The sequence below is a fragment of the Ailuropoda melanoleuca genome, chromosome 7 (assembly GCF_002007445.2).
Source record: "Ailuropoda melanoleuca isolate Jingjing chromosome 7, ASM200744v2, whole genome shotgun sequence".
NCBI classification, from domain to species: domain Eukaryota; kingdom Metazoa; phylum Chordata; class Mammalia; order Carnivora; family Ursidae; genus Ailuropoda; species Ailuropoda melanoleuca.
In genome coordinates, this window is record NC_048224.1 from 17649349 (window position 1) to 17661759 (window position 12411).

At 39.2% G+C, this 12411-nt stretch overlaps 1 pseudogene; it reads left to right on the forward strand.

Annotated features, from left to right (window-relative positions):
• The first annotated feature begins 2784 nt into the window (after positions 1–2784).
• The window catches only part of LOC100470355, an 83797-nt pseudogene continuing 74170 nt past the window's right edge, over positions 2785–12411 (forward strand).

Consider the following 12411-nt stretch of genomic DNA (forward strand, 5'->3'; position numbering starts at 1 on the left):
CCTGGGCCACCTTTTTCAGGAGGCAACCCAAATAATACTTCACATTTCCTAATAGTCCAGTGAAAGAAGTCTGGATTCCTGCTGTTTTCTCCTTCTCTTTTCCACCTTCATCAAGCAATATCGCTTTATGCCTGAATATTAGAGCATCTGTTTTATGTAGAGAAGAAAAAGGTGAAAGGAAGTTCATGAAGAAAAAAGAGAGTATAAAATAGTATATAAAATGGAAAAGAATGGGAAAGTCCAAAATGTGAAATTCATGAATACCTTTGTATGATAGACACTAAGATAATAATAAAGTAACAAATAAACCTATAATTTTTTCTACCTACCATGTTTTCATGCATATACATTTTTAATTTGCAAGGGTCTAGGCTATTCTTCCCTGCTTAAAACATTTTCAAAACTATGGTTTAAAAAATGTTTCTTAAGACGTATGACAAATAATGAGACACGGGCTTGTATGTGCTAGAAATTCAGTACAATTCAGAGCTACACAGAATTTCAGAAGTCAACTCATCCAATATCCTCTATGAAATGGGAGCACACAGAGGTTCGAGTGGTCAGTTACTCAAGACCAGCCAGGCAGAGGCTCACAGATACTGATTCTGTTTTATAAGAATTTTTCCAGTGGTTTCACTTTGTTAGCACTAGAGCCACAGGGATTTGGTTGATCCAAGTCACACTATCACCATTAAACTCAAATGAAAATTTTCCTGGCTCCTTTTCATTGCAACGTAACAGCAGCCGTGGGCCAGAGCCTGGTTGAGTCGTAACACTCCCATCATCTTTCATGGCCCTATGAAAGAACTTGGGTAATTTATAGGAATGACTAATAACAACTAATGTAACACACTATGTGATTTAATCCTCACAATAATCCTATGCAGTAGGCACTCTTATCATCCCCCACTGGCAAATGAGGCAATTGAGACAGTTTGTGTGCCTTCCTGAAAGTCACCCAGCTACATTAAGTGTAGATTATTACAGCATTTGATTTGACTTTTACAACTCTGATAACTCATTAATATTATTATTTCCATTTTATAGACAGGGAAATAGAACACCCAAGGAATCAAAACACTACTCTAAGATGGCTTAAACAGTTGGTGGTAAAGCCAGAGTTTGAACCAAGTTCTGTTTGATTCAGAATCTGAATGTTCTTCGTATGTGTTACCTATGCAAGTCCTCCTTAAAAGAAATACTTTTACAGGCCATTTCTGGATGTTGCTTTGACATGTTACCTCTCAAGTGTCTTCTACTGTTTCCTGGGCATCAAAACAACCCACTGGAGGGCATAAAGTGGAGCCACACGTTTATTAAGGCACCTCCCTGCCAATGATTCTCTGACAGATATCATGCAGGTGACTTTGTCAGGTCAGCACAGCATGGGTGCCTTATCAGAGAGAGGTGACCAGGGCAGATTAGCCCTGGACCACAGCCCTGGACTGCACCCTCCATTAACTGTTAGAGTTGCATGGCAAACTCCAGGAGACATGTAATTTTTGCTGTAGACCAGGTCACCAGTTGGTTAGGGAAGTAACAGAATCTCTCAACTAATGAGCTGAACATATCTCTAAAGAATTCAAAGGGAATAATCTTCAGATATCTAGATATACAGGCAACTATTTTTGACAATGATGGCTATCAGTGAAGAAAAGGCTCTGGCCTGCTGGATTGAGTTTCAGCTTCTATGCTGGTGAAAGGTTTTACAAGAGGAAAGCAGAATCCATCCAATGGAGTAGGGAATGGGCTTCATTTGAATGATGAAGCAATGGGAGATATGGGGGGGTGTACCTTTGGAAGTAGGTAGATGCAAATAAGCATAGTTAATATGAATAAGGATGAAATAAAAACCAGGATAACTTAATGTGCAGTTTCATAAGCTGGGGCTAAAGGTAGTAAAATATCTCAAGTCAGCTTTAATCCTGGGAATTGGGGAATGACTGAGTAAAGAAAAAGGCATGTGACTGAGAATCCTGTGAACTTAATCCCACCTAGGTTAGAAACAGACACTCCTGCCTAAAGACTCTCAAACTTACAGATACTAACTAGTACATAAGAAGTGTAGGCATTCTTAGAGATAATATCACCCATACCGTCAAGATACAGATGTTGAGACTGAGAACAAAAATGATCAAGAGCATATACGAAGTCACAGATCCTAGAGCAATAACAGCCAAAAGGACTTCTGACTAAGTGTGATCTATAACATTAGAACAATTAGCCATTTATAATGCATCCTCTGAACAAGGAGCTGTAATTACCTCCACCTTACAAATGAGATAACTAAATTATGAAAAGGTACAAAGGCTGTTTCAATGACACAAGATTTTTAAGTAGCAAAATTGGGAGAGGCAACTTGAATTTAAAGCAGGCAGGGATGAGAACCCCAAGATGGAACTACAGAATTTTCTACTAAACATGCAAATTCATTTCCCGGTTCCCTTTCTTCAGAACTTAGTAACAGCCCTTGGCCTCAGCCTAGCTACTGACTCCTTCGCACCACATTCTGCTCTTCAGTGGATCACAACAATAGCTAACATGGACTGGCTTCTTACTCTCTGGCCAGCATCACTCTAAGTGTTTTCTATCCTGGGGCGGAACCAGTGATGGTCAACAAATATTCCTTTTTTCTCCTCATTATGGGGCTTCCTTCAGTTAGCCAGAGACGTATGAAGTGGCACATGTCACTCCTGGGATGCGGCAGGGAGAAGCCCACGCCAGGCCTCCTGTTTCTACTGCAGCTCTTCCCTTGCTGCAGCAAAGCAGACGCTTTCTGTCCAGATGGCTGAGCTACAGGGTTCAAGCAGTCTGGATGCTGAGCGGCTGCAGGAAGGTTAGTTGCCCTGGAGGCCTACCCCAACCCATAGGTGACTTCATGTAAATGCGAAGTCAATCTTTGTTGTGCAAAGCCACAGAGCTTTGAGGTTGCCTCTCAGGGACTCGGATATCTCCTGACTGGTAACACATATCTGACTCACTTAATTTTCCTGATGGTCTTAGGACTGTCAGATGAGGAAAAGGAGGCCCAGAGAAGTGGAAGCTAGGGCATGGTAAGGCCACCCACAAACTCATGCAGGCTCACTCTGGAGATGGTGTTCTTACCCATTACACTCACACTGATATTTACAGTCACAAAGGATGTGCATACTATGTGCTCTATTAAAGTTATTAACAGCCCATTTTGAATCATACCTTTTTATATTCCAATGTCAAGTTACTGCAAACAAGTAATTCCATTGAGCCATACTTATTAAAGTTAGAAACAGTGCTCTGCCTTGTTCCATCTTCTATCAAGAGTTTCTAACATGGCATACTTGGAAAACGATCAGGGCAACTATAGTATAAAAGCACTGGTTTCAAAATTAGAAGTATTCTAACTTTAACATGCTACAGATAACACTAACAAAACATGTTGTTCAGTTCAAATAGAGAATGAGAATAGGAGCAAACAAAATCAATTTTTATGAAAATACCCCATAGAGTAAAACAGGCAGGTAAAAGCAAACCAGTGAAAGGATTGGCTTCATTAGTAGAAACTTACTAACAGTAAATAATGATCTCTAGAGGAAATAAATTTGTTTTTTAATGAGAGAAGGATTTATCTTATGATGATTAAATGGTAAGCTATAGAAAAAATGTATCTGGAGAAAGAAAGAGGGCAAAGGTTGAAAGAGAGAGAGATTAGCCGCTTTTTGCCCAGCAGTCCATAATGAGGATGATTAGAGGAGACATAATTGATTACTAATATCTCTCAGCCTGGACATAAGAGGAATTATGGAAAATTAATCTTTGGAGTTACAATAAAATAGATGATGATAAATATCGTATGTACAATGTGGAACAAAACAACAGATGAGAAAGTTAAACAGTGATTTCTTCCTTTTTGTTACTAAGGACTTGGGAAGGCACTACACAGCTCTTAGAGATGTATCATGAGAAAAATGATAAATTGGTATTTAAATTGCTAATGCTTACAGGGTGCTTTCTATGAACTAAGCACTGTTAGAGGCATTTTACCTCAATTGGCTTATTTAATCCTCAAAATTCACATACTATTATTATCCCATTTTCAAGAGAAGGAAATTAAGACACAGAAACTGTAGCAACTTGCCTAACGTCTCAAATGTAGAAAGTAGTAAAGGCAGGATTGAAGCTCAGGGTTTCGCTTCACAGGCTGTGCTGTTAGCTACTTCTCTCCCAAATCACTACGTGGCAAGTAGGTGGTCACGAGGCCTCTTGTCATGGAAAGAGCACAAGGCATGAAATCAGAAGAGTTGAGTTTCATTCCCATCCTCCTCTTCTACTTACCACCACCTACCAAGATTGAGGCCAGGGGACATTTGTGTTGTGGTTTTAAGACATCCATGATCCGCATCCCCTGCATAGGGTTGTGTCATGATCAAGTAAGCAAGAGAAAGATGTGGAAAATTCTTTGCAAACTGCTAAGTGCTTTATACAAATGAGAAACGAAATCCAGGATATAACACAGCACTTAGATGAGTGTTTAAAGAAGGTAATTTCCTGGGAGTTCGGGTTTCCATTACAAAGTGCCTCAAACTGGCTGCGTTTCACAACAGAAATTTATTTTCTCACAGTTCTGGAGGCCAGAAGTCTGAGACCAGGGTACCATTGTGATTAGGTTTTGGCAAGAGCTGTCTTCCTGGCTTGTGGATGGCTGTCTTTTCCATTGGGTCCTAACATGACAGAGAGAAAGAGGGAGAGCAACCCCTTTGGTGGCTCTTCTTATAAGGGCACTAATCCCATCACCAGGACCCCAGCCTCATGGCTTGTTCTAAACCTAATTATCTCCCAAAGGCCCCCTCTCTAAATACATCACGCTGGGGGGTTAGGACTTCAGCATATGAATTGTTGGGGTAGTTCAATCCAGTCCATTAGCACTGGGTACAAAATCAAAGCATTTCTTTTGTGTGTTTATGTTGGACAGGGAATCTAGAAGACAAAGTGAATACAGGGCAAAAGGGAAACCTGAAAATAGCACAAATGTTTGGTGAATCCATGATATCACAGAGAAAAAGAAGGATGATGGATCAGGGGTGCATAAGTGTTCAAAGTGATTATAAAATGTTTTGAAAAAGAGAGCAGAACTCTTCTTTGTAGAAATGTTAAAAAAAAAAAAAGAAAAAAATAAGCTACATCTAATGAGGCATTTCACTGTACTGGATAAGAACAGGCTGCCAACCTCATCAGATCTAAGCTTCAATCTTCACTCTGTCATTCTGTGTGACTTTGGGCCAGGTCATTTAATTTCTCTAAGTGTGGAATCCCTCTCTTCTATTGCTAAGGTTCCCTGCCAGGGTTCCCTGCCTAGCAACCTACCACTATTCTCGGGTCTTAGAAATGTTCTAGAAGAATGTACATTCTCCATTGCCAGAGATAGCCTTTGTCCTCTTAATGCTGATTTTTTTAACATTCATATATTCAATTTCTGATTCAATGTCTGTACCTGGAAGGTTTGTAGGAATCTCTAAACACTCAACAAATCCAAATTGGTACCCAGTCTCACCTTACTTTCTCTCCATGAAAACTTTCAGCAATCTGATTTTTCTACTTGGTTAAGCAAAAAGTTCTAAATTATTTTTGGCTCCTCTCTTCTTTGACACTCCATACTCCATATCTTGGCAGCTTTGCCTTCAGAAACCATCTATGATCCAATCACTTCTCATCATTTTTCCCACATCCACCCTTATCCAAGCTTTCAACATCTCCCACATGGATTACTGCTAAACAGCCTTCTTGTGGTTCCTCTTGTTCCCACTCATGCCTAAAGTGTGTTCCCTATGCCAGAAAAACATTTTAAATGCCTGTGTTAATGCAAGTGGATCAATTTAGTATGGCTTATTCTATTAACACATTTGTGTATGGACTAATAAATTGAATAACTGATGTAAAACCTATTTGTGACTCTTTCTAAGAAGTCTTGTCCAATAATTTAGAAGAATCTGATTATGCTCTGGAATTAATTATATATATTATATAATGTATAATATATTAATTATATATTATATGTTACATATTTATAATTTATCATTTATATTTATATATACATTATATATATAACATATTATAAATTACATATATTATACACACACACACACTTATATATGAAGAATAAGAGACTGTGCCAAACAAGTTCCTAGGGAGCTTGGCTATTTAAGAAGGTGAAGTTGGGATTATTCATGCAAAATATTTATTTACTAAAAGACTAGAAATCAAGCTTCTTTATCCAATTCCATATTGTTTTTTTTTTTAAAGATTTTTTATTTATTTATTAGACAGAGATAGAGACAGCCAGCGAGAGAGGGAACACAAGCAGGGGGAGTGGGAGAGGAAGAAGCAGGCTCATAGCAGAGGAGCCTGACGTGGGGCTCTATCCCATAACGCCGGGATCACGCCCTGAGCTGAAGGCAGACGCTTAACCGCTGTGCCACCCAGGCGCTCCTATCCAATTCCATATTGTTTGTGTGAAAGTCATGCACAAAGTGTCTGTAGACTCCTGTTTGGGTCGGAGGCTTAGGCATGATGTGTTGAGGCAGGAGAGAGAAACTGCATTCTATGAACTGAGGTTGAGAGTTCTCAGCCAAACACACAGAACTTTCATTACAGATCCAGGATCAGCAGGGACAGAATCAGAACCCTAAAGGCAGTTCCCAATTGACAAACAGGTGATGCTCCAGCAGTTCATTTGAAAACTGTGTGGAACTCACAGCATTTTCTCCCATAAAAACAGTGTTATAAATGGTGGTAGGGTGTGTCCCATGGCCAACACATAAAAGTTTATTTGGCCCATAATGAAGCTGAAACTCAGCACATTTGCTGCAGAAAAATAACTCTCTTGCAACTAGCAATGAAACAAAACAGAAAAACCTATAAAATTGAATAAAAAAATAGTGGTTTATTTCTCTTGAGTGCTACTGCTTATAGAGGCACAGTTTTAATTAAAAGAGGATGAGGGAGTAGATAGAGATGTTGATGGAGAGTCTAAAGGGAACTGCTGAGCACTCAGGAGGGTGGCTCTGGTTGCTGTCCTATTTCACTTTGAAACATAAGGCATTGGTTCTCCTTGATACAATTGTATCTACTTGCAGCATTGCTTTTGTGTTCATAAACTATGATGCGCATTAAATTTTTGAATTCTCAAAACGAAGAATGGGAAACAAAGGAAGTAGGAAGTAAGAATTGCTCATGAGGTAACCTCATAAAATTAAAAGTAAGAAAGATGGTTGGAAGGATGGATGTGCCTATGTGTGAGAAATGGTCATCATGGAAAATTCACTGAGAAGAAAAGGGCATATTGTGTTGATATTCTGTACATGGAGAAGACTACCAGAGAACAGCGGAGAAGTGATCTTGGATCATATAATTCCACAGCAAGTTAACTTTACAGTCTTGCAGATATCTGGAACAAGACAGGGAAGGGAAAGTGTAAAACAAGACAGAGAAGGGAAGCTGTGTTTGATCTAACATTATTTATGTAGGAATAGGTTTATTGGGAGCGTGGTGTTTATCATATTCTGAGTCTCTTTCTTTTTAAACATCTTTGTGATTATGTAATAATATTATTTGCTAATAAAGCATTTGGACTTATGCAGAAAAATTAGTTTGAGATTTTAATTATTTTCAACTCTACTGGTATATGTTATCTAGCTATGACTAAATTCCAAAAATCAGCTTTTTATGTCATCCCCAGACTCTAACTACAACAGAATATGAAACCGTTAGGATTGTTCAGTTACTTTAGAGGTGCTGAGTAAAGCACTAAAAAAACTTCCATTTTGTTTTTGGCCTAATAATCTAAAGTTTAAAAATTAATGCCTTCAAATTTCACTATTAATATAGTTTTGACAGTGCTCAACATAGCTAAGAATACTGTCAGCTATTCATTTAGAGGGACTGGACAGGGGCATGCCACAAGACAGATCATCAATAGCACTCAGATTCTACAGCCAACCTGTCATGCTTCTGAGAGGGTTTCTTTCACTTAACTCTTAACCTTTATATGCCTCAACTTTCCTACCTCTAAAATGAGGTTGATATGAGACTTACATGAGTTAATTCAAGTAAGAAACCATTATTACTGTCTAGCAGGTAGTGAATACTCAATAAATATTAGCTATTATAATTCCTATTAGGCAAACATTTTGATTAGTAGTTCCCATATCTGCCAGAAATTAGATTTTAGTCTTGAGAATATTGGAATACATTTAATGTTAAACTATGTTAAGCATGTATTGATTTTTTTCTTGTATATTTTAGAAGCATCTAGGGTATTGTAGCATTTCAAAGTAATTTTCACTGACCAACAAATGTCAATTCTTATTACATTTTTAAAGCATGCTTATTGTAGTATCATAAAACTTGCAAAAAGGTTAAGGTTCAAGTGTTTCAATTTAATTTGAAAAAGTGCTGCTGAGAGATGTTCTGCATACCACTTAAGATCACGTTTTCTTGGGAGAAGTGGAACTAAGATGGCAGAGTAGTAGGGGGACCCTAAATTTGCCTTGTCCCTTGAACATTAGTATATCAACATCAAATCATTTTGAGCAAACAGGAAATCAATCTGAGGATTAAGAAAACAATCTGCACAACTGGAGAGGGAGAACATGACAGATGAGAGGTTCAAAGCTGTGAATTGGGAGAGAAAAAGGCCATGGTGCCAGGAAGGGGAGACAGCCATTTTTGTGAAGCAAAGTCAGGGATAGAGGGAGAGAGTGGAGCACAGGATTCGCACAATACACCACGGTGAGGGGATCCCCTGGGTTGCACTGGGAGAAATCGGTCCCCTTCCTGTACCTTTGGAAGAGGGTATTCTCTTTCTCCAAGGACAAAGGGTCCACTGGAAGTCACTGAGTGGCCATTCTGCAGCAGGGGACAGAGGCGCCGACAGAGGGCAGATAACCTGGTCTCAGCTTTTCACTGTGCATCACAATAGACTCCAGTCATCATGCACTAAGCAACTGCTTTTCTGGGACAGAATGGTGCCAGGCATGCTACAAGGCTCTCCTCCAGAGGAGGGAAGTGGGTCCATGCCCTGCCGGGCCCTTTAAGATTTGGAGTTTTGAATCCCAGTCCTGCACCAGAGATCTAACACAGGAGAACTGTGGCTCCTGGCATGCTGACAGCCAGGCACAGATAGGTTGAGGGTAGAGATCCGATGAAAGCCTGGGACACAGGAAAGGAGATTGTTTGCTTTTCTGTAGGGCCTCCTGAACGATGCACTGAGAATTCCCCTCCCCAGTGTCAAGAGGGCAGAGGGACACCATCTTCTTCCCTACTCCCACCTCCACCCCACCAGCACGGTTGGACTTTGGAGAGAAACACAGCACCTCCAGTGGAGGCTGGAGTCACTTACACCAAATCCTGCCCAGCCAGGGCATCTTTGCAAAAACTTCTCATTGTGAGCCAGCCCAGGGGGCCTAGCCCTCAGAAGACCAACACAGACACCGCCCCCCGCTTCATGTACCAGGTCTGTTGATCACAGAGTGCTCCAAAGTGCCAACTTCAGTTCTGGTGGAAATAGGACCAGGCTTTCCTTTTTTTTCTTTTAACTCATTTTTTATATTGTATTTATTTTATTTCTTCTTCTCTTTTTTTCCCCCTTTGGCATCAGGTTTATAGTTTTTGTTCATTTGTTGGTTTGTTTCCTTGTTTTATTTTCTCATTTTTTGGATCGGGCTCCTTTTTTTTTTTTCCTTCTTTCTCTCTTATTCTTTGGAATCAGGGTTATATTTTTTGTTTGTCTGTTTGCTTTTTTGTTCTTTTTCCTTTTCTCAGATCAGGCCCCACCACCACTATTTTTTTTAAATCAGTCTTATTTTACAAATCAAAGTACACCTAGTTAAAGGTCTAAACACTCCTCACTGCAAGAAAGCAAGGAGGGACTGTGTAGGTGACTGACCTGTGGGAAAGAGCAACCAAAACACAACAGAAGAGTGCACACAGCACACCCCAGAGACACTTCCTGAAGCACCAGGCCCTGGACAGTATATGACCACTTCTTAATATAGTAATACTCTCAGGAGAAGCAAACATAACAAGCTTTCATAATACACAAAAAGAAACCTAGACATAATGATGAAACAGAGGAATTGCCTCAAAAGAAAGATCAAGAAGAAATCACAGGCAGGGATTTGCTCGGAACAGATACAGGCAATATATCTGAACAAGAATTTAGAACAATAGTCATAAGACTACTAGCTGGGCTTTAAAGTGGAATAGAAGACAGCAGAGAAACCCTGGCTGCAGAGATAAAAGACCTAAAAATTAACCAGGCCAAAATAAAAAATACTATAACTGAGATGCAAAACTCACTGGATGTAATCACAGTGAGATGAAAGAAGCAGAGGATCGAATTAAGTGATATAGAAAATAAAACTATGGAAAATAATGAAACTGAAAAGAAGAGGGAAAGAAAACTATTAGATCATGAATACAGACTTAAGGAATCCCAGCAATTCCACAAAGCACAATAATACCCGTATCATAGGAGTTCCAGAAGAAGAGCAGGAAAAAGGGGAAGAGGGTATATTTGAACAAATTATAGTTGAGAACTACCCTAATCTGGGGAAGGAAACAGGCCTTCAAGTCCAAGAGGCAGAAAGAATGCCCCTCAAAATCAACAAAAACAGGTCAGCACCAAGACATATCATGGTGAAAGTTGCAAAATACAAAGATAAAGAGAGAATTCTGAAAGCAACTAGGGACAAAAGGTCCTTAACCTACAAGGGTAGACACATAAGGTTAGCAGCTGACCTGTCCATAGAACTTGGCAGGCCAGAAGACAGTGGCAGCCAAGAATATTTTATCTAGCAAGGCTCTCATTCAGAATAGAAGGAGAGATAAAGAACTTCCAAGACAAGCAAAAACTAAAGGAGTTTGTGAACACTAAACCAGCTCTGCAAGAAATACTAACAGGGACCCTTTGAGTGGGAAAGAGAGACCAAAAGCAACAAAGACTAGAAAGGAACAGAGACAAACTACAGGAACAGTGACTTTGCAGGTAGGATCATATTCTCTGGAAAGACTTCTTTGACCACTGGCCATGACAGATTAGGGGTTTCCTCTACATGCTCTCACAGCACTCCTTCCCTAGCATCCCTCATGCTGCCTCTCCAGATCTGTATAGACAAATAAATACAAATTGGATATTCCCTCTTGTGATACACTGATACCTCAGGTTCAACATATAAACTAAAATATATACCATGCCCCCTCAAACCTCCCAATCCTCCATATTCTCTGCTGAATGGTAAAATTTATCCCCACAGCTATCGCATTAGGTATTAAGTATTAGTTATCACATTAGATATCACAACCCTCACACTTCAAACCATGTATCCAGTGAATCATCCAATCTGGCATTTCTCCCTTTCTGTCTCTTTTGTCATTTACTACTTTCAAACCAACAGTCCCTACTTAATAATAATGACTGCTACTATGATTAACATCACCTCACCTGAGTTACTGAGGTGTTGCTCTCCCCTACCTGATGCATTTTCCTCATGGTAGTCACAAATTTTGCTAAGACATAAATCTAATAATACTTAAAGTCCAACAGTGGTTTCCACTACCACAAACTAAAATTCAAGCATATTAACTTAGGATACAAGGTTCTGTGTAACTTGTTCCCTCTTTTTACCTCCAGTTTCATCTTACACTGGTGTTCTCACCTGTGAGAGGAGATAATGGTGAGCATTACATACATGGGTTTTCTGCAGGTACTTAGATCACTTCCTGGTACATAGTGAGCACCCATTAAATGTCAGCTATTGGATTTACCCCCTCCCAGAATATCTATAATTCTGCCATGCTGAATCCAGATAAGCCATAGTTCCTCCTACCTTTGTAATCTAACATGTGTTAATGTGCAATGTTCTTTCATCTTCAATTTAGTGTTCACAACAATTATTGTACTTATTTCCTAACAGAAATATTTTTTTTTTCTCAGCATTCTTGATTGCTAGTATGTAAGATCAAGTAGATAAGATCTGTGCTTTCCTTCTTAACTACTATTTACCTAACATGAAGCACAACAGCACACATAAAATAGGTGCCCAATAACTGTGTTGGTTTGATTACTTTACCTATGGCATATAGCATATAATGAATTCTTTAAATATTCATTAAATGAAAATAATGGATGTAACATGGTTAGTGGCAAAACTAATATTAGCACCCTGGACTTACAGTTTCTCACTATCATTCATTCTTTCATAAGCACATTATATACCAGATATTTTCACAATCTATTTAGGAAGACAAACACATTAAAAAATAATTGCAGCACAGTTTAATAAGTATGGTAAGGTAAATATAAGGTACCTTGAGGACATAGGAGATAAGAGAGTCATGTCTATCTGATGGAATCAAGAAAGGCACAATAGAGAAACC